Here is a 26,387-nt window from a genome sequence, read left to right as displayed (position 1 = left end):
ATATATATATATATATATATATGTATATTTAGGCTTAACATAAAAAAACCTGAATACATTTTGGCACAATCGATGAAGGTTGTTAAAATGTGTTCATATCATCAAGCTTTTAGTAAGAATATCTCAGTAAAGTTTTTCAAGTGGAGTGGTGTAAAGGCTCTCCATAGTTGCTGTTTAACAATGAGGCACAGAGGAATATAACAGAGAAGGAATAAAGCTGCCGGCCAGTTAGTGGTGGACCCCTTGGTATTAGCACATGCAGTGTCTCCGCCGCCGCCTCCAAAAGCAGCATTCAGCTTGTTTATCATTGTGGAGCTTAGAGTTTTAAAATTCCAATGAGTCTCCATTGAGCTGTCTTTATCATGCTGGATGATTTAAGAGCCTCCGGGGAGCCGGAGCCTGCCTCCCTCGCTGTACCAGCAGAGTCTGCAGCAGGAGGCCAGTGTCAAGTATGTTTGATTTTTAAGCCTCTTCACAGTGTGAGCATGCTGCCTTCATACACCAGCACTCCAACCAAATCCTCCCAGCTTTTCATCTACAATTTCACTTATGGAGTGTCATTGTGACAGCCTTTTAAATGACTCATTTCTCAAATTTCTTTAGCTGGCTAAATTAAATCTAAGGCTATGAAGTGTACATCTGCGTGGTTGCCGTGGCGCCATATGGACAGCTTAAATCAGATTGTACAGACACACACGTGAATGCTAATGTTGATTGTTGCTGTCAGCGAACATTTGGATCATTCTAGACAGTTCTGGGGTACAGAGGGAAGATCAATAAGCTCCATCATCAGAGTGCTGCAGAAATGGTTACCGCACTGGAAAGGTTGACTTTATTGATTAAAAGCGCACAATACGAAATCTTTGTTGGCAAAATGATATTGGCATTTTCCTCGGAGTCGCTTGTGCTTTTTTTTTTTCTTCTAAGCTGTCAGTATTTTTAATGCTGGTAGTTTATATTTTAGAGGGGTGTGGTGTGGAAGCAGATGCAGGGAAAAGGTTGATATATTTTCTCTAAAAGATAAGTGGAATTAAACCTGATCTGTCCCAAGATACTTCATTTATTCACTAATTTATTGCTGTTTTATGTCTAGTTTAATATTTTACTCTGCAAAAATATTTCATAGTACTTTTTTTAATACGCTTGTACACTGTACCTGGCTTTAGCAATGGCCACTGCTTGATTAAATACAGAACATTTTTCACCAAAACTTTTGTTTAAAGTTGCTAATTACATTATTTGAACATCAACAGGTTGTTCAATTAATACAATAACTTTTATTTGAAAATAGTAACCTTCGTTTTTTTGTACTTTTATCTATGCTTTTATTTTCTTTAAAGAGTTTATTTGTTAATAGCGCAAAATTTTGCAATACTAAAAATGCTAGATGGGCAAACTCTGTGGTCACATGACCCAAGGGATTACAAAGAGAGGCTGACTCCGCCCGATCCTTGATGATCCAGATATGAACAAACGGACGAGATATTGCTCTTTTCGCTTGTTTTCATATACAGTATAATCCTTTCTTGTGTGGGACCAACTAGTGCCCTGAATTTTAAAATAAATTCAAACACAATGTTTATTGCTTTTCTTTTTTATTTTATATGATGAATCTGATGCCATTCATATTTTTGAAGCAAAAACCCAATTATTATGAACACTTTATAATGACTTTTTATTTACTATAATATACTTTATTTACTTCTATTTTAGAGTTTGTTCACATGAAAAATCATTCAAATGCGATACATTTTGAGACTAGAGACTTCCAGGAAATTTCTAGGGCACTCGATTTTGTAATTGTAGTTTCGGACAGCACTACAAATTGGTGAAAGGACTGTATGATCACTTAGTAGTGAGTAGTGAAGGAATTCAGGCACAAATATGATGTCATCATTCCACTAACTAGCAAAAACTAACTCAACGACGCCAGAACTCAGCTTTAAACAAAATGATAACACTAATTATTATTATTAGATCATTTTTTTTATAAATAACTTTGAAAATGTAATAATATTAATGATCTTTCTAATGAAAAAAAGATCTGAATTTATTTTATTGATGTTTTGTGCATCTTGATCATTAATCTGTATATGCTGTGATAGAGTCTGAATTAGTGTTATGTCAACTTAAATAGTCATGTGATTTATTGAAAGGATTTTTTAATGATCTGTAGTTGTGTTAGTAAGCCAAAAATTTCTGATCGGATTTTATGAACCGGAAAATGATAATTCATGTAAAGTAAATAGTTAGGTAGAGTCGGGTGGGATTATATAAGTTCACTTCCTCACTTTCAAGCAATCTATAATTTGATGCCTAGTGATCCTAAGTCTGACATACGAACGTAAATATGCATTCTTGCTTGAAATAAACCATTTCAATTCAATAAAAAAGTAGGGGTATGTGTATTGATCTGAATATCAATAGTATCGATACCAAGGTGATGTACTATTGACACCTCACCTTGGTATCGGTAGTATCAATACCAATTTTGATATTACGTATTTTTTTTCTGCTGTGACTTTTACTCCGTAAAAACTTTTCGGCCAAAAAAAAATCAGTAATTTGAATTTTACTCCTTTTCTTTTGGTTAAAATCGATATCCTCATAACTCATCATTTTTCTGTTCAATTTTGTTGGCATTCACCGATAGCTTCTCACATTTTTGGGTAATCTGGACAGAGCTCATCTTATGTGAAGGCAGGATAAACCTCCAACAAAGCAAAATGTCAGGATTCAGACCGGATTTTTGATGCAAACACTATAACCTGACTCCCACATGTTTTTAACAGTTTTTGCATATTAATTTAGCCACTGACAGAAAACTACAAAGTTTGAGTCCTTTTTTTCTTAATCTGACAAATTGACTTTCACATAAAATTAAAAACGGTTCCACTCGACATGGGTTGGCTTTAGCAGCCAGTCTGCAGAGATCATTTAATGAACTGCAATCCCTTCAAGAGAAAGCCCCTTGTTAAGATTTAAGCGTAGATCGTGTCTTATTCTTTCTTCTTCTCAAACCTTCTCACACATTTGGGGTGGGCTACTGTGCTCGCACATGTGCTCACGTTTGAATGTGTTTTTAAATTCGTTTAGTGGAAACGGCGAGAACATCCCCGGAGAAAATGATGCCCTGAAGGCAGAATCTTTCTCAAATTTTAGCACCGTTTTCAGCATAAATTGTGTCGCACAATTGTAAAGTATAATAGCAGAGGGCACTTCTTCAACCCCTCCACCACCATGCTTTTGTACATATCAATGAGTTTGGATGTTTTACTCCCTTTTATTCATAGCTCTGTGTTTGTGTTTCTTTCTGTAATGCCCCTCTTAGCTTCTGTGTGACATTGTTGTGGTGTTGAACCAAAAGATCTTCAGGGTTAGTGTGTTAACAAATATTTAAAAACATATAATTCACTCGTTTGCTGAGAAAATTTCCCTGAAACAATCCTACATCAGAAACTTTTCATTGGATTATTTTAGAGCATCCATTTATTAAAAAAAACACAAACACATTTGCACCACAAATTTAAAGCAAATCTTCTGAAAAAGGCAAGAATGTTGTGGTTCTGTTCCACTTATCTTTCATTACATGATGGTTGTGACGCGCTGCTACTCTAAACGGAGTTTGTGCATTCCCTCGTTTATAAAAAAGTGATGAGCGTTCCCTGTTTTTCTGGCATATGGCGCTCCGCCGGGGCTCCTGGTACCATATGCCATTGTGTTCCCGAGTACAGTCAATGTGGTGGAGACTGCAAGGCTCTAGTTAGGTGATGGGATGGAAAGCAGTCGACCACAAAAGCAGCAGGAAGGAGCACTCACCGCTCGACATGTCATATGCATGTAAGTGGAGGGTAAACACAGAAGAGGGACATGTCTGGGAAAAGGGAAGCTAAAAACTCACAACTTCTTTATTTATATCACTGGAAATGGGTTTTGTTGTGAATTTTAAAGTAAAAAATAAAAACATAAAAAAAATAAAAGATGTGGGTCTTTTAGTGTAAAATCTTCTGTGGATTTTAAGTCACTTTTAATCTAACCGCTTTCATTGTGGTCTCCAAAAGAAACTCTGAAGCTTCATTCACTCCGACTCCGGCTCTCAAGTGGCCACTTCCAATGAAAAGTCTACGGCAGAATCCGAACACTTCCCCTACAGCTTCTCCCTACCGCTACATTTAGCCCTCCAAACGGAGACTTATGGAAAAATAGTGTGTCCGAATTTGGACGTCACTCCCAGTTGATGATGTCATCAACAGCTATAAAGGTAAGACGATAGAAAAGGTCAGACAATAAAAAATTAGACAATTTACAAAGAAAACAAAGTTATAGTGCGGTGACAAAAGAAAAATAAAGAGGAAGAAATTCCACCGTGGATATAAGTAATATAACAGAAATTGCACAACATATTTTTAAAGTGAATATATATATATAGCGTCCCTACAGTTGGAGGGTTAGGGATAAGCTGTAGGGTAGGGGACCAATTCGGATTATGTAAATGTGCAGCAATTTGTTTACAAGGTCAAAACTCTTGAGTTCATGCTTAGCTACCGACATTTTTAGGACCGTTTTTAGGATACTCAAAGCGCAAACTTGAACTAGGTCAAACTTTGACCAATCAGGGACTTGTATTTGGTTGTGATGTACGGATGGTGTTCCTTTTAATTTACAGAGGTACCAACTGACTTTTTGAGCCAGGGGTGCTCATTATGTTGATCGCGAATCAACTGGCCGACTGCAGAGGATGAGACGGTAGCATCAAAAATAAATCAACAAAAAGTAAATAAATAAAAAAATGCTGTCAACTTCACCATGGGGTATGTCGCTTGATTGAAATGTAGGCCCAATCCAAATTCTTTCCTTCTCCCTTCCCCTCAATTCGAAGTGGTAGTGTAAGTGCTAGTGTGTTCCGGGTTATTGAACGAAAGTCACTTTTGAAATATGAAACACTGTTTTTTCATAACCCTCCGATAAATGAAGGTACACACGTGTGCCGAACCGTGGCCTCTGATCCGTACGGACCACGAACTATTCGTGATTTGTTACACCCCTAATATGTATGCACTTAAAAATGAGAATTTCACATTATAGGTATATAGGTAGATCTTTTGGAGCTTGTCGTCTAAAAAGTAGCCTGCAAAAGTGTGAGCACCCATGGTCTGAGTAAACAACATAGATCAAAGAGGACAAATAAAAGTACAATTTGTAAATGGATAAAATTCTAGGACACCAAGTCTTTCATGTGTTGGAATAGAGCTGTGGCAGACAAAGTCTGGAGCAAGATTCACACGATTTACACCGCTTTGACATTTAGCACCCAACCCCCTCCAAATGTAGGGGATGGAAATGCACTAGTAAACCATAGTAGAAGAAGAAGCCCCTCCCTGCTTGTTCTGTGTGAACAACACACACTAAACATGTGTTCAAGAAGGATTAGCATGTTTTAAAACTTGCTTTGTGTGTTTGTAGCTTGAAGGAGACAACAATAGAAATGCCACGATTCACCTCTGATTTTTTTGTCTCCGCTCCTGCTTGTTTTTAGTCATACTTAACTTTTATGCCAACTGGAAATCTGATTGTAATTTGCGAGAAATCAATCCAGACAAGAAAAATATATTAAAAAACAATAATCATTACAATAAACAAAAATTAAACTTGTAAACACAATTTGTGATAATTGGGAAGGGAAGACTCCTTGGAAGAAGGATTAGAGATGTTTGACTAAATTACCATACAATTAACACTATTTGCAATATACAAAAAGCCTCCTGGAAGTTAAAGTAAAAAAAAAAAAAAACTAATTTTAGCACAGGAAGATGCCAGAATGTCATTTTGTCAAAGTAAGACATTTTGTCTCACCGTAAAAATGTTATATTTTTAAAAGATGCTTGAAGACTGCTTCACAATCCTGCTTTCAGAAACTAATAAAACAGAAATTACTCACTTTTAAATGGTTTATAATTATAAACATATAAACTTATTTTATTTATTTGATCTTTATTTATCTGGATAAAATCTCTATTTCGACATAGACCTGGCCATAATCATGAGTTGCATCAAATTGACAGCTGTGGTTGTTAAACAATATTAGAAGCACACAAATCTTCCATTAGTCCCTTCACCTCTATCTTAGTCAAACTCTGAATAATCTGAGCACAGCTGCTGCTGTTTCACTCAACCCACACGGAATGGTCAACGTGCTCTCTTTTCAACACAACAAAAGACGTACGGAAAAAAAATTGACTTCTTTGTTTTTACTTTTTGAGGATTTACTCTGAGTTGTTGTGAGTAACTGGCATGCAACACTTTTTATACTACAGGTGTGCTGTAAGCAGCAACAGGTACGTCTGGTTCACATTGGAGGCAAAGTGGCGTGGAACGGAGGCCGCTTCCATTCAACGCTGGTGTTAAGCTACGTTGTGGTTCACAGTATCCTACAGGAACTTGTGTAGTGCATGCGGTATTCGTGCTCTGTCAATAAAAGGTCAGTCAGAACTCGTCAATACAAACCTTCCAGAACTCTATATCCTCAAGTTCTGCTCTCTGTGAGAACCAGGACTCATGCCAAGATCTCCTTTCAGTATCGTGATCCTCATTTGTGGAATTGTTTACAGGATGATCTGAGAGTTTCTCTGTGGAAATTTTTACATGAAAATTTAAGACATGTCTTTTCAACATAGCCTTTACATAATTCACTTAATTAACTCATTTCTAAGTATTTTATGACTTTTATCGTTTATGATTTTACCTTGTCAATCTTTTAATCCAGTGTTTTTCAACCTTTTTTGGGCCAAGGTACACTTTTTCCATGATAAAAATCCCGCATCACACCAGCGTCCAACAAATGTAAAAACGGAGAAAACAGATGTTAGTTGTGTGCGTTCGTTTTTGCTTCATTGCACATTGTAGCACGGAGGCAATAGGCGTGTTTGAGATCCCCCGGCGCTGCGCAGGTCGCCTGGATTGCGGTGCATGTTGGTTAGTTTCTTGCACTGACGTCAAATGTGCGCCGTCACCAAGTATCGCCAGCGCAGCCAGAAAATAGGTACTTCGCTGGCTGGATGCCGCCTTGAGGACTACAAAACAATGCATTGTGGGAAACTGTGTCCACACAGTTCTTGTAGTTCCTTGTGGAATAACTGGTGCTAAATGAAGGACATCGGTGTATTTTTTTAGTTTTTCTAGAAGGTATTGAATCACTGATGAAAAAATAAACAAGATTTCAAATAATCTGTGGTTATATTTGTTATAGTTGCTTCTAAAACTTTACTTTAATTTTATTTATTTATTTATTAATTTATTTGGGACAGTGCACATGCAATGAATCCCGCAGGTATTTTATTTTTAGTTTTACTCTAAAATATGTTAAAAAATAATATAAAAGACACAACAGCACAAATCATACTGGGAGGAGTGGCATGTTAACTTTCAGCCGAATATTAAGGACAACCCCCAACTCCTTGATCTCGTACAGTCTCGTCGTTCGCCCTCATCTCAGGCGCCTTTCCCCGCCTCCTCCAGCAGCAGCTTAGTCTCGCCTACGATGCAGGCGAGGCGCGGGGGGATCTCAAACACACCTATTGTCAAATTAACCCAATGCATCATGGGTGATGTAGTAGAAAACCGACACCGATACAGACAAACATTTCTGAGCTCAATTATTTTGTTCACTTTATAGACGTTCTGACGGAAGCTACACCGCTAAGTGCGAGCTTTACCTGTTACTTTCGCTGGATCTGAGAGACTTTATGAGCTGAATCAGAACAAGGAAGTGAGGACGTTAACCACTTCTGAATGGTCAGATGGATGACGTGATTAAGCCTCCAAGAAGGATTGGTGGAGCCAGTTGAAGGGGCGGGACTTCTCTAGAAGCAAAGCTAGTGGGTTATTTTAGCGGCCAGATCGCGGTACCGTTATTTATATCAAATAGTCTTTTATAGAAGTAAAATCACTGTAGCCACAACGTTTCCTTTATTTTCTATTCTATAAGTGTTTTGCTGCTTTTATCTAACGTGTCTTATGACTTTTTACTGGATGTAAATAAAGTGATTGATTATTAAGGTGGCCGTTCAAGCCTCAAAGAAACTGCCAGGTCGACCACCACATGGATGCATGTTACTGTATATATAGTTGATGTCATAGTGGTGGAAAACCCAAAGAACAATCATCAGAAGTTTAAATTTTGCTTTCCATTTCTGTTCTCTCGTTGAAGGACCGCCATTTACTCGACCAAACACAGGGTCAGTGATTATTAGGGAAAAATCTCTTTTAAAGAATAAGGTTGTATACTGCTAAATAAGGTGATCCCTAAATATATTCCTACCCCAGGGGTGAGAATCATTTTGAGCAGTGCGGTTAATTGCAGTCATTGGAAAAAGTAAGACTTAAGTGAAATCCCAAAGAAAAAGATCGTTTAAGCACCTTCACTCGCTTCTTAATGAGATAATCTGCATCTTTCTCCTCTCCTGAAAGACATATTTGTCCTTCACCTCACTTGCCGGTAGTGTTGCTTTATCCCTCTTTTTTTATTTCTACCTACTTCCAAATCTCTAAGCAAGCATCTTCCATTTCATGACTGCTCCAAACTCATCTAAAGTCTTGCAGTGTTACCAAAAAATGGTTAACAAATGTTGAGCTTTTTTATTATAATTTCCTTTTTTTTTTGCCTTTGTGTTGATCCTACTTTTACGCCTCTCACAGACGGAGCTCGCTGATGTTAGAAGGTAATCTGAAAACCCAACATTTCCCCACAGTTTATTTTAAGCCTCAGCCAGTGTGAATGTTTGGGGTAAAAAGGTGAGCTTCTGCCTGCAGGGACTGAAAGGGGCAGGATAATGGCGAGATATGAGGTTGATTCATGAAGTTTGAAATTAGTTATCGCTGAGCCCTTTCATTTGCGCCTCCGCTCTCTCTCTGAATCTTTCAATCACTCCTAATGTAGTGAGCGAACACATTTATCATTACGACGCAATTCCTGCTTTCATTGTGGTTTCTGCCGCTTGCTTGTATCACTGATGGGCTCCATCTTTCACGCTAAAATAACCGAATTACAGACATTGCAAAGAGAGGACTATGGATTCCACCGGCATCGCCATGGCAACGCGGGATGGGAGTGTGTGGCGCTGGTTTGATATTGCACTAGCGCACAGAGGAAGGGAGTTAAGACCGTTGTGTTCCTCAGAAAATGGGGGGGTTAGATCATGGCTTTATTGTGTGCAGGCCCGCAAGAGAGATAATCACAAATATGAGAGGGAACAAAGTTTTCTTTTTTAAGCTGGAGATATTGTAGAAAAAACGGGGTTCAGAGGGTTTTCAGAGACCCTTTGGGCCAAATACAAAGTGCGGACCACGGACTAATCTTGATTTTCTTGATCTTTAAGTGTACTGAAGAAACTGATAAGATCAGCCAAGAGCATCTACAGTTGCTTTCAGCATGAAACATAAAAACACAACTAGAAAAGTTTCATTACCTGCAATAATGCTAGTGTGAAGGCTTTTTTTTTAACTTAAAGTAATGTTAAAGGTTTTTGCTGAAAAAGGTGATGCAATTTACTTGAATTGCTGAAGGGAGTTGCTGAAAATGCAAAAGCTATTTGCAAAATGTTACATTTGTTGAAAGACTGGAAATTTCGTTAAATAACTACAAAAAAGCGCTTTAGTTGACCTACATTTCAGAAAAAAATTGTAGTAAAATTGCTTAAAAATCCCTAATACATGCCCATTTTCCAAAAATATTTAGTGTGTTGCTTAAATATGAGCTAAACTCCAAATTAGCCCAAAATGGCAGATGCCATTTGCTAAACTCTGAAATAGGCTAAAATTCCTAAGTAAACTAAATCCATAGCCTGAATAGGACGCCGACGTCTCCTTTGATAGTTGATGATGAGCACTGGTGCCGTGGCAGAAATTTGACTGTATCTGCTGTAAATCAAAGTATGGTTCACATATGTTTTTGAATTATATTTTGTACGAGTTAGCTTGTGTTTATTCACATAATTATTATTTAATGGAAACAGTGAAATTGTGAATTGTGTTTTTCTCCATTTTCTAGGATTTCGATAAAATGTTGTGTATGTGTAATAGAAATGCAGCTATAGTAAAAAAAAAAAAAAAACAATTCACTTGATTTCCTATTATCCACCTATTATTGTTGATCTGCAATTAATTTCAGTTAAACTGGCAAAAAAAGCACAATTTTTGCTTTGATGAATATGCAGTATGAGTGTTTTTGGCAGAATGCTCAAAAAACTAGTAGGAGTCGAAGCAAAAAGATTAATTTAACGCATTCTGATTTATTAACCATGAAACTGTGTTGGAGCTGCTGCTGTTGATTCATTTTGTGGTTTCTCCATAGAACCTTAGTTAACTATGAAACAAGCTAAATAAAATAAACTGTTTATAGAAATTGGGGTTGTCTTTTTTTAAGCAGTACGAGTCAAAGCAAACAAGTGAACATGTCTTTTTACAAAACTGTCCTTTTCAGTCTTTTTAGTCTCTCTAATAGCATTCAAACATAAATTCCAGTGTCCAAATAAATAAATAAACCCACAAGAAAATGTAAGTCCAAAAGATAAATTGACTTTTTTCACCAAAAGTTAGATGTCTCCTCTTATTATGGATTTTTATTGTGGATATCCTTCTTTTTCCTTTTTCCTGGGGTCCCCTTGTAGCCTTCTATTGACCCTCATGTTCCAAACAGGAAGTAGCCACTGGCTTCAAGAAGCAAAACGTAAATATTTACCATAAGGCTTATATTTGTGAACAAACACACATAAACCTACATTTGCTCCCATTTTACTATTGATTGCAAAAGCCTTTTTACAAATTTCCTTGCAGACCATTGACTGGAAATGAGAACTAGACTCAGTGACTCCTCCCCCTTGGGTTTTCAAACAGGAAGTACCCATTGGTCCATAAAGGCCAAAACCCTATAGACTTCTATACAGAAATGTCAGAGTAACCCTTCTTGCTCTGATACCTTTTGTTAACATATTCTTGATAATCCTCTTTTTTTCCCAATAATTTTTTTTCTATTGCAAGTTAATCAAGTCATAAACCGGCCAATCAGATGCTTCAATGAAGGAGGTGGAGCCTGCTGGCCCCAACGTCCAATGTTCGAGTGCAGCTCACTTTTAAGAACTAGTCCTTGTCTGGTAGCGCGTCCATTACTAGTCTTTTTCTGGTACCGCGTCCAGTACTATTCCTTGTCTGGTACCGCGTTCAGTACAAGTCCTTGTCGGGTACCATGTCCAGTACAGCGTCCAGTACTAGCCCTTGTCTGGTACAGCGTCCAGGACAGCTTCGAGCACTAGTCCTCGTCTGGTACAGCAACCAGTACTAGTCCTCGTCTGGTACCGCGTTCAGTACAAGTCCCTGTCTGGTACCGCATCCAGGACAGTGTCCAGTTCTAGTCCTTGTCTGGTACCACGTCCAGTACTAGTCCTTTTCTGGTACCTCTTCCAGGATAGCTTCGAGTACTAGTCCTCGTCTGGTACCGCGTTCAGTACTAGTTCTTGTCTAATACCACGTCCAGGACAGCTTCGAGTACTAGTCCTCGTCTGGTACCACGCTCTGGACAGCGTCCAGTACTAGTCCTTGTCTGGTACAGCAACCAGTACTAGTCCTTTTCTGGTACCACGTCCTGGACATCGTCCAGTACTAGTCCTTTTCTGGTACTACGTCCTGGACAGCGTCCAGTACTAGTCCTTGTCTGGTACAGCAACCGGTACTAGTCCTCGTCTGGTACCACGCTCTGGACAGCGTCCAGTACTAGTCCTTGTCTGGTACCACGTCCAGTACTAGTCCTTGGCTGGTACCATGTCCAGTACTAGTCCTTTTCTGGTACCAGGGCATTATGGGTATGCGTCTGGTACAAGATTAGGGTATTGGTGCGGTCCGCATCCAGTACCACGTCTGATACTACGTCTGGTAGCGGTTTGACGCTCAGAGGTTGGGGATCCGTGATTTAATTGGAAGAACCAGCATGTAAAAAAAAAAAAAAACAAGTCAGGGACACCCAAAATGTAAATTTTTGAGGCAGAGGCGTCTATAACTAAACATCAATATGTAAATACTTGGGAATGAGAATGTGTTTGATAGAGCAATAGATATTTTAAACAAATGTGGACTTCCTCAATATTTTTATTGTTGTGGCAATGCTCCAACTGGGCTATGAAAATGCTGTTCAACTTTCCAAGTGTATTTTAGCCCTTTAACATTTCAATCACATTAATGAAACCTAATAACAGCCACGTCCTTATTTGCATACGGCAGGTTCTCATAATCACTGGCAGCTCATTTCAGCCCCGATTGTCCCAAAAGGTTTGGATGCAATTTCTTCTGTAAGTGACGGAGCGGCAGACAATGATCTCATTTAAGGGGAACAATGTGACTCTTCTGGCCTTCCTCCTGTTTTTGTTGTGGAGACTCTCCAGCGGTGCTGAATGGAAGGGAGGCGGAGGGAGGCCGATATTCATCTAACACCCTCTGGAAGTCTGCATCGACGCCACGGTTTTATTGTACATACAAATGCTGCACACCAAAGTGGAAGATCCAGTAATACGTGAACTATTTGATTAGATTTATCTCAATCACAGACATTCGTAAACAGATATTTAAAGTGGTGCGCCTTACAAAAATTGGATTACTTCACGCTCCTGCTAGATTGATGCTCACACTGACCTACATTTTTCTAAAATATCTGGATTTTTGCAACTAACGTCCCATTTGTTTTTGCAATGGATTAAACTCTAATTACAAGTACCCACTGCCAAAGACAAACACAGCATTAGCATCAAATATGCAAATAGAGGTGTCGTATTACTCAGAGAGATGAATCACAGTAAATGAGATGAGAAGGACTCAGTCATGTATCCACAGCAGCTTTTCCTTTGTTCGGGCTCAGAGTACGGAGCCAACCCGCTAGAGTTATTTGCCGTAAATTGTGTTCCTGACTACAGTTATCTGCAGCAAATATAATACCCATTAAAGTTTCATTAGCAAACCAATGTACCAGATGCATTCGTTTCATCCTATTTTCTGCACTGGAAATATTCATATAGAAAAAAAATGTTGTTTTTGTGCGTACTTTCAATTAGGGCTGAGTTTTATTTTTGACAGGAATCGAAGGGAATTACGAGGGAAAAAGGCACATCGTGTCAGGATTTGATCACATTGCATGAAGAGGTTTTAAAGTTAGAGAGAAACGAGGCCTGCTCGCTGTGGACTGAAGAAATTGGGCTTCTCTCCAAATGTTTGAGATACATCAACAGTAAGTGTCGGGAGAAACACGCTTAGGAAAAATAAAAGTCTAACTTCTGTGTCGTAAAGCGTAGCTTTACTCTGTGGACGTTAAAGAGGTTGTTAACTACAGCTTTAGCATTGCAAAATGGTTTCTGTCTGCAGATATGGAATGTGATAAAAGGGAAAGCTAGTGAGATAATGTAGTTGAAATGACATGCTGGAGTGCTGACTCCTGCAGGGCGGTTAGCATGTTTGATCTGTGTGGATACCTTGTTGAAAAACACAACTTTGAGTTGGAAGATCTTCAGCTCACAAGAATACAGTTTATTGTTGAGCTGTTGTGTATTCTGTGAGACTTTTGTCAGCAGGTTAAGACATTAAATTTGTATATGTTTGCTTTTTATACAGCTGTGTTGCTCCGGGTATTTAACACGTGATACAAACTACATCTTTGTTGAGAAGATAAAATGCGACAAAAGAGGAGCAATCAAACACACCTGCAGGTCACAATAGGAACAATATTACTTTGATTAGTAGGTCATGGCAACTTGAAGCTAAAAACAATCTTTAAATATCTTAGTCAAACAGATTATGGATCTGATCTATGATATTTTCATTGTCAACAACTGTTTACAAATACATATAATTGTGACAATTTGCTGACTTTCTAAGAATCAGATCTATTGAGTTCACAAAAAAAACACAGTTCTGTTTTAAATAATTATATTCTGTAATCTTTACAGAAAATATAATACTAAAACATTTTAAAAACTAGATATATTGCATTATCTGTGATAGTTTAATAGCTAAAGATGCTTATATTGATAGCTAAAAACACTGAAGCTGAAATCTGAAAACACTGAAGCTGAAATCTGAAAGCACTGAAGTGGATAGCTAAAAGCGCTAACGCTGATAGCTATCTGAAATATTAGCAAAATGCCAAATTAGCCGAAAAAACTCAAAAAAATTGTAAATTTGCAAAGAAAAACTAGCATGTAGCAGAAATAATAGTTAAATGCAAAAATAGAATAAAAATGGAAAAAAATCCTAAACTAGCCAAAACAGCTAGCATGTAGCTGAAGTATTAGGTAAGTGCCAAATCCCCCCCCCCCCCAAAAAATGTCTTATTTAGCCAAAATAGCTGGAATAAAGCTAAAATATAAGCTAAACTTCAAATTTGCCTAAAAAACGAAAAAAGCTTAAATCAGCAGAAACAGCTAGCATGTAGCTGAAGTATTAGGTAAGTGCCAAATTAGCCTAAAAATGGAAAAGAATCACAGAGATCCGAAATGGCAAACTAGCCTAAAAAAATAAAAAAAATGTCTAATTTAGCTAAAATGGCTATTAAAAAAAGCTAAAATATTATCTAAACCTCAAGTTTGTCTAAAAAACGAAAAAAGCCTGAATTAGCCAAAACAGCTAGCATGCAGCTGAAATATTAGGAAAATTAAAATCAGCCTAAAAAACTGTCAAAATTTCCAATTTAGTCAAAACAGTCTGGAGGGCCGGATTCGACCCGCGGGTTGTAGTTTTAGTTTAATAATGCATTTTTAAGATATTTTTTGCAGGTGAGGCACAGCCTCACTCTCCTCCCCTGACTGCATGTCAATTCTCCATTTATAAAACAGTGCTAAAAATTTTAAAGAATATCTAACTTGACTTGCTACCAGTAACTCTGTTTTCCTTTTGCCGGAATGCCTCATTCTCTGGGCTCACCAGAGCCCTCTGCCTTCACCTTGTTTATTTCTAATTCACATTTTTAGTGAATAAATGTAACCAAACATATATTTTATTATAGACTGAACTACTAAGCACATGAGTCAGCTGCAGCTCCAGTCATTGTGTGGTACAGCCTGGGCTTGGGGAGGCTCGGGCGGCCAGTGCCTCACCTGCCGCTTTCTTGTGTGTTTGAAATATGCTACTTTATTTTAGAATCATTGAAGACCCACACAGAAAAAATATAATAGACATAACTTAAAAAAAAGTATTATGGTATTTATTTATTGTTAGGCTATATTTTGCTGGTGAAACTGTGCCTCACATGACTGCACATCACTGGTATATTTTGAAAAGAACAAAACAAAAAAAAAAATCAACTGGTAACAAATCCAGCAACTATTTCTGGTGTCTTTGAAACTTTTTGTGACTTTGACTTTCTGGACGTGTCATTTCTACCCTCCTGAAAGAGGTGTTAATGTGCTGCTGCTTTAACAGCTGCGCTCTCTGACGCTCTCACATCACCAAGAGTGGACCAACCTTCACCGTCTGCAAACACAGCTGAACCTCCCAGGAGTGAGACGTTTGTAGCTCAGAATCCCATTTTTTAAGTATTATTCTGAAAATACCAAAAATTACAGCTTGACCAGCCTGCCCACTGACTGAGAAAAGAGTCCGTTAGCAGGTGAAGTATGTCAATATTTGTCCAAGAAACTGCAAAGTTGACAAAAACTAGACAAATACAACAATAATATATGGGTTTTTGGAAAAGACGCCAACCTGGATTCCATTTAAACATGTTAGTTTTTTAGGATGGATTGCTCATTAGGGTCCTGATTTTTTGCAATTGCAAAGACTGTTGAGTTTTTCTCCCATTACGCTTTATATTTGCTGCTAGAGGAGCAGCTTTAGCGAGGGCGGAGGGGGGTTCTGACACAAACCCGCGGTAAATGGAATGCATTTATTTATCTCTGTTCTGGTCTTGTTGACAACCTAAAGTGCTCTTACTTCAAGCTGCACTCATCCATTCAGACAGCACTATTTTAGTCAAAAAACATTATTTTTCTCCTGACGTCCACACAGACACTGCTGAGGCCAGAACTCATTCCACTGACCTTCCAATCAGCAGACGGCGGCCCTGCTTTCCAATCCGCCGTCCGCCTCAGGGCTCATTTTATGAAATATTATAAGTAAAGAAACGGTAATCTTGACACACAAACCCCAGAGTCCGCTGCCTCCTCTGCACTTTGAAACCCGGAGGCTTGTCATTAGTGAGCTGAAGTTAGCGTCTGACGAGGCCTGAAAATTCAATCACTTGTTTTCGGTCTAAGTTTGGAGATTGCGGTAAATGCCTTCAGAGTGAACCGATCATGTGGTTTGATTCCAAAAGAAAAATGAGAAAGTAGCTCAAATTCCTGAAAACTTGAAAGAGGCTATAATAGAATCGAGAACATTTCAGCCTCCTTCCAGGAAAGCATGCAGCTGCAGATGAGTCGAACTGTAAACTTCTGTTTGGTTCTGGAGGGAATTTGTTTACCGTTTAGAAGATTAGAAGTAAAAAAGATTCATGAAAGAAAGCTGGTGGGTTTAGACTGTAAAAGTCACATAATGAAGCTCTAAAAATATGAGGCAGTATTGATCAACAGGTTTGTTTTTCTGTTATTTTGCATTTGTGAACACAATGAAAGTGTAAAAATGCAGGGAGGTTTATGAATCAGCTTAGGCTTCTGTTTTTGTTTTGTTGTTATGCTAATAATGACAAATAATTTTGTTTTATGTCCATTTTTTAAACAAAATTCACAATAAATGGAGACCAGCTGTTGTGATAAATCAACAGATTTTTCTGCTCAAACATACATCAGGTGTATTTTTGATTTAGGAAAATTCAATAATTTTTCAATATGTTAGTGTTACATTATGATTAAAATATATAAAATTAATTTTCTGAAGTTATATTTCATTTTCCTTTGCAAAAACACTCCATGTGGACACTCTGACTCTAGGAAAGAGTCTCAAATATGTTAAATATTCAGTTCCTTAATAGTCCGAAGGTACGGTGGCCCTAAAGTACAAATCACATTGATAAGTCAATTAGAAACAAAAACATCACATTAAAAACCACAATGACAACAAAAGTAAATGTTTCTGAAAACAAAAGTAATTTCCAGAAATTAAATTACATTTAAAAAAAAATTTAAGTAGGTAAAAGTAGGTATTATTGGACATCACTGATTGGATGATGACGTTTGTTCACCTTTTCAACAGAAAGTCATTTTGGCATCCATCTGTCCATCCGTCCATCCCTCCATCCATCCATTTATCTGTTCGTCCATCCATCCATCCATTTATCCATCCACCCATCTGTCCATCCATCCATTTATCCATCCATCCATCCATCCATTTATCTGTTCGTCCATCCATCTATCCATCCGTCCATTCATTTATTCATCCATCCGTCCACCCATCCATCCATCCATCCATCCATCCATCCGTCCATCCATCCATCTGTCCGTCCATCCATCTGTCCGTCCATCCATCCATCCATCTGTCCGTCCATCCATCCATTTATCTGTTCGTCCATCCGTCCATCCATCCATTTATCCATCCATCCATCCATTTATCTGTTCGTCCATCCATCTATCCATCCATCCGTCCATTCATTTATCCATCCATCCATCCGTCCATCCATCCATTTATCTGTTCGTCCATCCATCTATCCATCCATTTATCTGTTCGTCCATCCATCCATCCAGTTATCTGTTCGTCCATCCATTTATCCATCCGTCCGTCCATCCATCCATCCATCCATCCGTCCATCCCTCCATCCATCCATCAATCTATTTATCCCTCCGTCCATCCATCCATTCATCCAATCCATCCGTCCATCCGTCCACCTGTCCATCCGTCCTTTCATCTGTCCGTCCGTCCGTCCATCCATTCTTTCATCCATCCATCCATCCATCCATTCTTTCATCCGTCCATCCATCCTTTCGTCCATCCATTCATCCGTTCATTTTTCTCTCATAAGGGGTCAAACCACAGAGTTTAGTAGCATTCCGACATCCCTCGCTCCGGTTGCTTCCTCTATCTCCCGTGGGGAGACCCTGATGACCACAGGTTGGCGCTCTCTTCGGACATTCAGACTTTTGTGACCTTTAATATGTTCCTACATTGAGGGATCCATTCAACCCCATATCGTCAAAGCACTCTTTACTTTTAGACCTCCCTGCTCGGCCAAACACCAACAGGAAGCTGCTTGTTTCATTCCATCATCTGCTTTTATCTCCTGGAAAAGACGCCCCAAAAATTCAGATTCCAAACGCTCCGACTGAAACACATTACTCTCCATCCCAGCTTTCTCTCAGGGCAGTGACTGGACCTAAACACTCTCATTTTGACAGGGTTCCTGACTGGGTTAATGCGGATGAAGTGTTCCTCCGTGAGCGGGGGGGGGGGGGGAAGAGTCCTCCAGACGAGGAAGAGGAGCTTTGCTTCCAAGCATTTCTAGTTTTACCAGAACTGCTTTTTTTGCTCTTTTTTATAAATAATCCAATCACCAGTAAAGGCTTTAAATAATGCCAAGAAAGTTGTTTTTTTTGGTTGTTTAATGTACAAATAAAACTTGATTTAGCGAATTTGTGGCACTGAACAGACATCCACGCCATTAGCGGTTTATGTTTTTCCTCCACTTCCAATCTCAGCGACTCTCTAGTGTCAACACATATTAGTATTCATGGAGCCACAGTCCTTTGCTTGCACTATAATAAATATTTTGGCAGCACTTGCTGTATGAAAACAGACAAGGTGATTTTCATCATGCAGGATGTTTGAATGTGTTTACAGAGAAAATGTTTATTTTTCTTTACAATTAAGTTTAATATTTAAATTCTCATGTGAAATCCCTCACTGGTGGAAATGTTTGAACATCCACTCACATGGAGTCTGGCATCTGTTAATGAAGAGCACTTAAGTGGTCCCCTCGTCTTCCTCTCGTCTCTGCATCTCATGTCAGCTTCCAGATGATGACGATCACTCAAATGGGTTCGTTCAAGACTTCGGCAGCCCTCACGATGTTTAATTTACTATTTTTTCAGCGTCGACAAGCGTTACAGTCATGTTGTACTTTTAAATTTACCTTTTTGTGTTACAACTGAACGTTTAAGTCCCAGTCGGATCATTTTTTGGTCTGTTTTTTTCATTAGGATGATGCCAATTTTAGCCAAAATTAAAAAAAAACTTGTGACGTTTTCTGGGACATAGCTTCTTTACTCGTTCTCCCACTAGCTTACAGCCCTCACAACCCAACCTAACATTACTGGAGGAACACAAACAGTGAGCCATATCTGTTTTGATCCAGATTCCAGCTCAGACCAGAAAAGCAAAGACGTTCATGGATCTATTTGTCTGCAGAATGGAGCAGAGAAGCATATTTTCTTCATCACAAACTTTAAAAATGCATTTTTTATCTGCTCCTGAATGAAGAAGTAATAAATGTACTCCATCATCGTCAGAAAAATGCCAAAAAAAATCATGCTAAAACATCAAAACTGCACTTCTTTAATCTAAATTTGCTCTTTTCGGCTTAATAACCTAAAATATACATTTTCAGATTCCTGCAGGAGTAAAAGTTTGGTTAGCCTAAAGACAGGCTGCAGGGATTAGACGATCCAATTACCTCCAACCAAAATGTAAACATCTATGTGTTGAATTTCAGCTATTCATTGAAAATCCCTTCAAATGCTAATTAACTGATGTTTTTAATACTTCTGGACATTTCTAAATTCTGAAATCTGCTGATTTTGTTGTGAAACCTGATACATAATTAGGAGTTAAAAAAGGTATGTATTTTATAATTTCTTAGTAAAATATTACAATAAATTGAAAAAATATCAACGCTCTAACAATAGAAATGGAGTAAAGTAAAATTATGTTGAATTGATTCACAGCTTGAAGGTTTACACACCCATAAACGATAGTTCAAGCATTGATATATATTACTGGACTGGCCCTTAGATCAACCACAAAAATCGGGCTAAATCCCTCATTTCTCAACCGATTTTTACAAAAATTGAAGAATTGCACCTTCTACTGCTACAGATAATGTCAAATGAACAGCTTCTAAGTATCTGAGTTTTTATTTTGCCTCTGGGCTAAAATCCATATAACAGAGCTTGTTAATGATTGTCACCCAAGACCAGAAATGAGGGAGACTGATGAAGTTTGAAGAAATAATAATAATAAAAACACCCTTTATCACAATTTAAATTGAAACTAGAACATTGATTATTTTTGGATTACATACATGGTAAATAAATAAATCTCAATTGTTTCAGAATTTACCTTCAAATAGACGATTTCATTGTACTTTGAGAAAAAGGCTCCAGCTAGCATCTTTAACTGATACAAAAAGTATTTTTTAAACTTTAATGATAACATCAAATGCATCTGCCAAACTGTTAAGATTCAAAACACAGAGATAATACCAGTAAATGCTGTGGCAGGTTAAAGTTTACATCCACAGCTCCTTCACTAACATCTGCTCTCTGCTGTGTTTATGTCACTGAGCAGAAAGCTAGCATTAGCATTAGCGCTTCCTTTTCTAGCTAGACTTCCTCCTCCCAAGAAAGAAGCTCAACAGTGACGGGACGGATTAAGAAAATTATGTGCAAACTCACTTACATTTCTTATAGAAAAAAAAAAACAAGTGTGACCGACAATAAGATTTAGGCTCTTAAAGTAGCTAGCTACAAGCTAGCAAAACAATGCATCTTGACCGCACATTTTATGTTTCCAACATGAATTTCCATCAGTTTTTGTGCAGGTTGAACATAAATATGTGTGATTAACATCCGCTATGTTATAAAACATGAAACATTAATAAAAACATACATCGAAGAACCGAACTAGCATGCTACTCGTGAGTTGCTAGCACCCACTTAAGCACACAGTTCACGGTTCCCAGCCTGATTTCTTTCTATTAAAATGTGATTCCTGTCCTGTGATGATTCCTCTCCATCTGATTATTTTGTTGTCAAGGTTTTGTAAAACACTGCGTCTCCTTTTGTGCTTCTTTTCGTACTTTTCGGAGCTCCGCCATTCGTAACTCGAGAAGACTCAATGTAAAGTGATGGCGCACGTCTGTCACGCCGTGTGTCATGTGACTTCCAATCCAGTAATATATATCATTGTGACCAAGACTTCTGTTTAACTCTCTTTAGATTCAGAGATTAAACATTTTTTAGCAATTGCGCAAAAACTGTACCATAATGGTGAAGAAATGGAGCTCATTAAAAGTTGAGTAATCAAAAAGTAATCAGATTACTGAAGATTTAGAAAAGCTGATGATTATCCTAACATATAGAATAAACATGTGGCGTTTCGTGCATACATTGTGTAGGTCGTTAGCATAAACGCTTCAGCCTGTGAGACGTCTAATCCCCCGATGTGAATCCAAAGCTTTCATTTTCAGGGGATGAATTTGATCTCCGACTCCTATTTGTGGAAGATTTTAATGAATGCAAACATTTAAACAACATCAGCTGATGTAAAAGATTGTTTGTAGTGGAGAAACGCCGAGCTCGGCGCCTTCAGACCGCTTGATTCTGTTCAAAAAGACACTGATATTTCCATTTGAATGCACCCGCAGCTCTTTTTGTTGGATGTTTTTTGTTTCCTCAGCCACACATCATGGGATTTATGAATGTGAATAAGTTAATCTGTTTTTCCTGTATACGATTTTTAGCTGCTGCACAGCCACGTGGAAACGCGTTTAACCTTCAGTTACTTTCCATTTGCCTCCTATTGAGATGCCGCTATGGTAATTGTAGCCCACAGCAAGGCTAAACAAATTTAAGGCTTAATATCTAAGGAAATCCTTGACAGGCTGGAGCTTCAGGCTAATTCTAATGGAAGGTCTGGCGCAGCAATCAGGTATACCTTTGAGAAATGGCTCATTATATCTTCCTTGGCATTTTTACTGGCCTCTTTTCCTTTTACTGTATACAATAAATTACCTTCAGTGTTCATTTTTTGCCTTGTAAATTTCTGATACATTTTTTTTTCCTTTTTGCAAGCCACCTGAGAGTTGGAGGAATTGATTGGAGCAGAGATCCTTCTTTCTGGTGGAAAATATCAGATTCTGCAGCGTTGTGTCAACTCCCAGCATGCAACAGGTGGTGCAGCTGCAGCAGCAGTGCTGCATTGTGGATGCGGCGGCGCTGCCCACACTGATGGATGTGTTGTGTCTATTGTATTCTATAACCCTGTTAGAGGACCTAATTTGCCTCAGGCAGCGAGCCTCAGAGGAGGAGCGGTAAATCCAGCCGCCAGCAGTCAGACTGATAATGAAAACCTCCAGCTTTTCACTGCTGGTCCGTTTCTCTTTCTTTTTTTGGTTTTCTTTTTTAGGAAATTAGCTGCCGTGTAATTTTACAACAATATCTCCAATATGAATCCATATTCTGCTGGACTTTTGGGAGGCAAACCAAAACCATAAAACTGAATTTTATCTTAATGGCATTTTTTTCAGGGTAACGTGACACCTTTGCTTGCTGCGTGGAGTTATTTCTTTTTTAATTCTTTTTTTTTTCTTTTTTTGCTCCTTATTCTTCATGTTTCAGCAGATCTTTTGTAAAGAATGTAGTGACTCAGTGACCTTTTCCTGGAAGATATGACCTCATGCTGGCAGTGATGCTCCACACAGTTTCAAACTTGTTCTTAGTGACAAAATAAATCCTCAAAATACGATTTTGACTTATTGAATTCTATGATTTATCATTTATCTGGTGAGGAAAATAACGGTGATTGTTTTTGACAATTGGAGGACATTTTAGCATCCAATTATAAATGTCTCATCTAAAAAGTAACAAAAACTGAACTTTTTAAGAACATTTACTCAGTTTGAGACCAAATCCACAAAAAACTAAAAGCAAAGAAAGCTTAAAAATAGTTTTTAAAAAGTCAGTAAAACCCACCTAAAATGCAAACTTTCTCTTGCCCCACCTCTAACTTAACTTAAAATTTAAAATTTTAATTAAAAATTTTAAAACAAAATTTCAAATTATTATTATTATTTTGTATTAATTAATTTTCTGTTGTAACTATGGGGACATTTTAATAAATTAGATATTTCGAATAATTCTGCCTAACAACATGCACACTTACTTTAAACTTTAAAGATAAGAGTTTATTGCCATTTGTAAGTGCTAAAAGTCAAAAATAGGTACTCTGGAATTTTCTTCTACAGCTATCAAGTCAGATCAGGGAATTACAGAAAAACGAAGAAGAAAAAAGAGAACTAAAAATACTTAAAAACTGAAGGTATTTCACTACAATAGAGTTTTAGGACCAATGTATAAGAATTTTATTTTTTATGACTTTAAAGATTTAAATATTTGTGTGTTAAATTAGAGTTGGGGTTAAATTACAAGAATAAAATTGAATATTTATGACTTTAAGTCATAGGCCAAATTTATGACTTTTTTTTTTAAAATGTATGTTTAAAGACGTTAATTTACGACTTAAAAGTTGTATATTTACGACTTTAAAACACATAAATTTGTAAGAAAAAAGTCAAAAATTTATAAAAGAAGGGCATAAATTTACGATAAGAAAGAAATAAAAATGACAATAAAAAAGTGAATTTTACAATTAAAAATTCATACATTTACATGAACAAAGTTTTAATTTATGAGAAAAAAGTAAAAATTGTACAAAAAAGTTATACATTTCAAATACAGTCATACATTTATAATAAAGAAAGTCATACATTTACAACTTTAAATCTTGTAATATTGTTTTTTTTTTTTTTGCAGCCCTAATACTCTAATAATTTTATCAATTATATTTTGGAAGTATTAAAAATGAGTAGAATTTCTTTTTTTTTTCTTTAAAGAGGTGTCAAGTACATGTTATACAACTACACAGCGCTTTGGTATCTTGCCCAAACTGCTTTACTGTCGCAGTTACGTTCAAACGCTGATGGCGGACGACCTGGAACCACCAGGAGCAACATCAGTGTCTCTAAAAGGACACTTCAGCTCGTTGGTTTGTGAGGCAGGAACCAAATCTTTCCATCAGAGTTCAACCACACTACCTCTGCACCTTCCCTTGAACTATATTTAACTTAATTAAATATAGAAAGTAAAATAAACTATGTAAAAAAATATTTTGTATGGAGATTTTATTTTTCTGTATGAATAAACTCATTTTTTTCTATTCATTTAAATCTGATATTATAAATAAAAACAGATCAGGGATTACATTTCAGTTTAGTTTCATTAAAAGACATTTTTCAATATTTCTGAATGGAAATTAATTAAATGTTACCTTTTAAATAACATTTTTGTCTGACGTTCGAGGTCAAAACTTTCATTTTTCAAGGTTCTTTTTTGAGCACACATTAATGCTGATGAATCACTTCAACAGGAGCTGGAAGTTCTGCTGAATCTACAGTCCATCATGTGACGCTTAAGTCTTATTTACTGTGTTTACAGGAGTCGCCTCCTGATAAAATCACCCTCCTAATGACCCTGTCGGCTCGAGCCGACGGCTTGTTTTATGAGACAAACTGAACAAAAGTGAGGAATGCATTCCAACAGGCCATGCATCTCCCTTTCTGATTGTGTGTGTTTTGTCTATAGCCCCATGAGTAGAAAGGTTAATTGCCATCCCTGTGAACAAGTCAGGGATGGTTAAGTCGACCAAACACACCAGGCTGGAATCCTCCCCAAGGCTAGACTGGAATTATAAAAGCAAGAAAAACAACAAATGCTGGCGGGGAAACCGAGCGACTTGTGGCTGAGGAGCACGAGGGCGCAACGTTTGAAAACACAAAGTACAGAAATGTGTCTAAATGGGACAATAATACATTCATTTCTGTTTTTATATTTTTTATTTTAGAAAAATATAGAACAATGAACACATTTGAACAGACAGGGGGATTTACAAACAAACAAACCAATAACTTGTGTTCACATTGAGTGTTTTTAATGTCTTTTTGTTGTTTGATTCACTTATGTGGTCAAGATAGAAAAAAATATAAAAGTGTGCAAAAACAGTGCAAATTCATTTACAAAAACATCTCAAAGATTACAAAAATAAAAAAAGTAAAACAAATATTTTTTTAAAAAGTGTTGCATTGTAAAAAAAAAACTAAATTCTCCCCCAAGAAATGTAAAAAAAGAGAAGCAAAACAAAATTCCAGAAACTGAAATTGGAAAAGCAAAATAAAGAAAAAAAAACAATAAAAAAAATCCGGAAAACAAATTGAAATGTTAGTAAAAAAATACCCAAACACCAAAGAAACTGCTAAAGGTACAAACTATATCCAGTATCACTTTGTGTTAATTATATCACGGTCCAGGTGAATACTCGATTCTGATTGGCTGCTGAAGAAGTTCGGATCACATAACCCAAATGTTCTAAATCACTGTGCTGTGCCTCTTTTTCCAATAGTATTGCAGGACATCTCTGATTGGATGATGACTTTTGTCCACCATTTCAGCTAAAAGTTTTGTAAAGGATAATGCGCGGTAGAGCGTGCATTATCAGAAATGTATGCACACTGTGGAAGCCTGAACCGTCAAAGCAGATAATTCTGCAGGTTTATCATTCGGACAGGAACTTAGCACAGCTAAAAGTCCACAAAGCTAAAGGTCAATCATGAGCATGGGATCATCCAAGGAGAAAGTAGAGTTGTCAGGGTCCAGGCGAGGGTCAGGGCAGGCGGCAGGCAATCAGAGATGAAGCAGAAACAGAAGATCAGGTCCAGATAGAAATGCTCGGGAATGCAGGCAGAGGGGCTCAAACAATACTTCGCACTGAGCCAGGCTCTGAGCATTGCTCAGGAGGTGTGCGCTGGGGTTACTGGGAGATCTAGTGCATTCAGTACTCTTGAGACAATTCCCACCAATGACCAGAGGGGGCGACAGAGCTCTGACTCCTAACAATACACATTTCTAAGAGCATTATCCCCCTAATAAAATAGTCACTTGGAAACTAAATAAATATTCAATCGATTTTTAGTACTTTTTTCTTGTTATTTTTTGGTTTAGGTCACGTTTTCACAAAAAGCGGAGTTTTTGATACATGGTACAATGACATGGTAACATAACAACGTGTTACTGAGCCGACACCGACCCTCAACTGGAAGGCAATATAAATGCTTATCACAACGATAGGTTCAATACAGCATCAGTTCACCTGGTGCTGCTTGTTTTTGTCAAGATAATGAAGAAAAGTTTGTTTTAAACTAGCCTGCGCAGTGATATAAAACATCTGGGCTATTTGACCAGAACTAATTTTTCATTTGTGCATTATCACTGTGGATTATCACTTTCTGACCCACAACCAGCAGCCAATCAGAATCTAGAACTCATCCGGGCATCAAGCGATGCTTAATGTTTCACAGTTCCTGCCTTTTCCTGTTTTCTATC

At 37.6% G+C, this 26,387-nt stretch overlaps 1 long non-coding RNA gene across 2 annotated transcripts in view; it reads left to right on the top strand.

The window, feature by feature from the left end:
• LOC112151461 overlaps positions 1 to 22,698 on the top strand; it is a 90,691-nt gene extending 67,993 nt beyond the window's left edge. For both annotated transcript variants that reach the window (XR_002920135.2, XR_002920134.2), the window contains one exon: positions 22,026 to 22,698. This is a non-coding gene — a long non-coding RNA (uncharacterized LOC112151461). The remainder of the gene's footprint in view (positions 1 to 22,025) is intronic.
• Positions 22,699 to 26,387: the final 3,689 nt, after the last annotated feature.

This window comes from Oryzias melastigma, linkage group LG20 (genome assembly GCF_002922805.2).
Source record: "Oryzias melastigma strain HK-1 linkage group LG20, ASM292280v2, whole genome shotgun sequence".
NCBI classification, from domain to species: Eukaryota; Metazoa; Chordata; class Actinopteri; order Beloniformes; family Adrianichthyidae; genus Oryzias; species Oryzias melastigma.
This window is presented reverse-complemented; position numbering and strand designations above follow the sequence as displayed.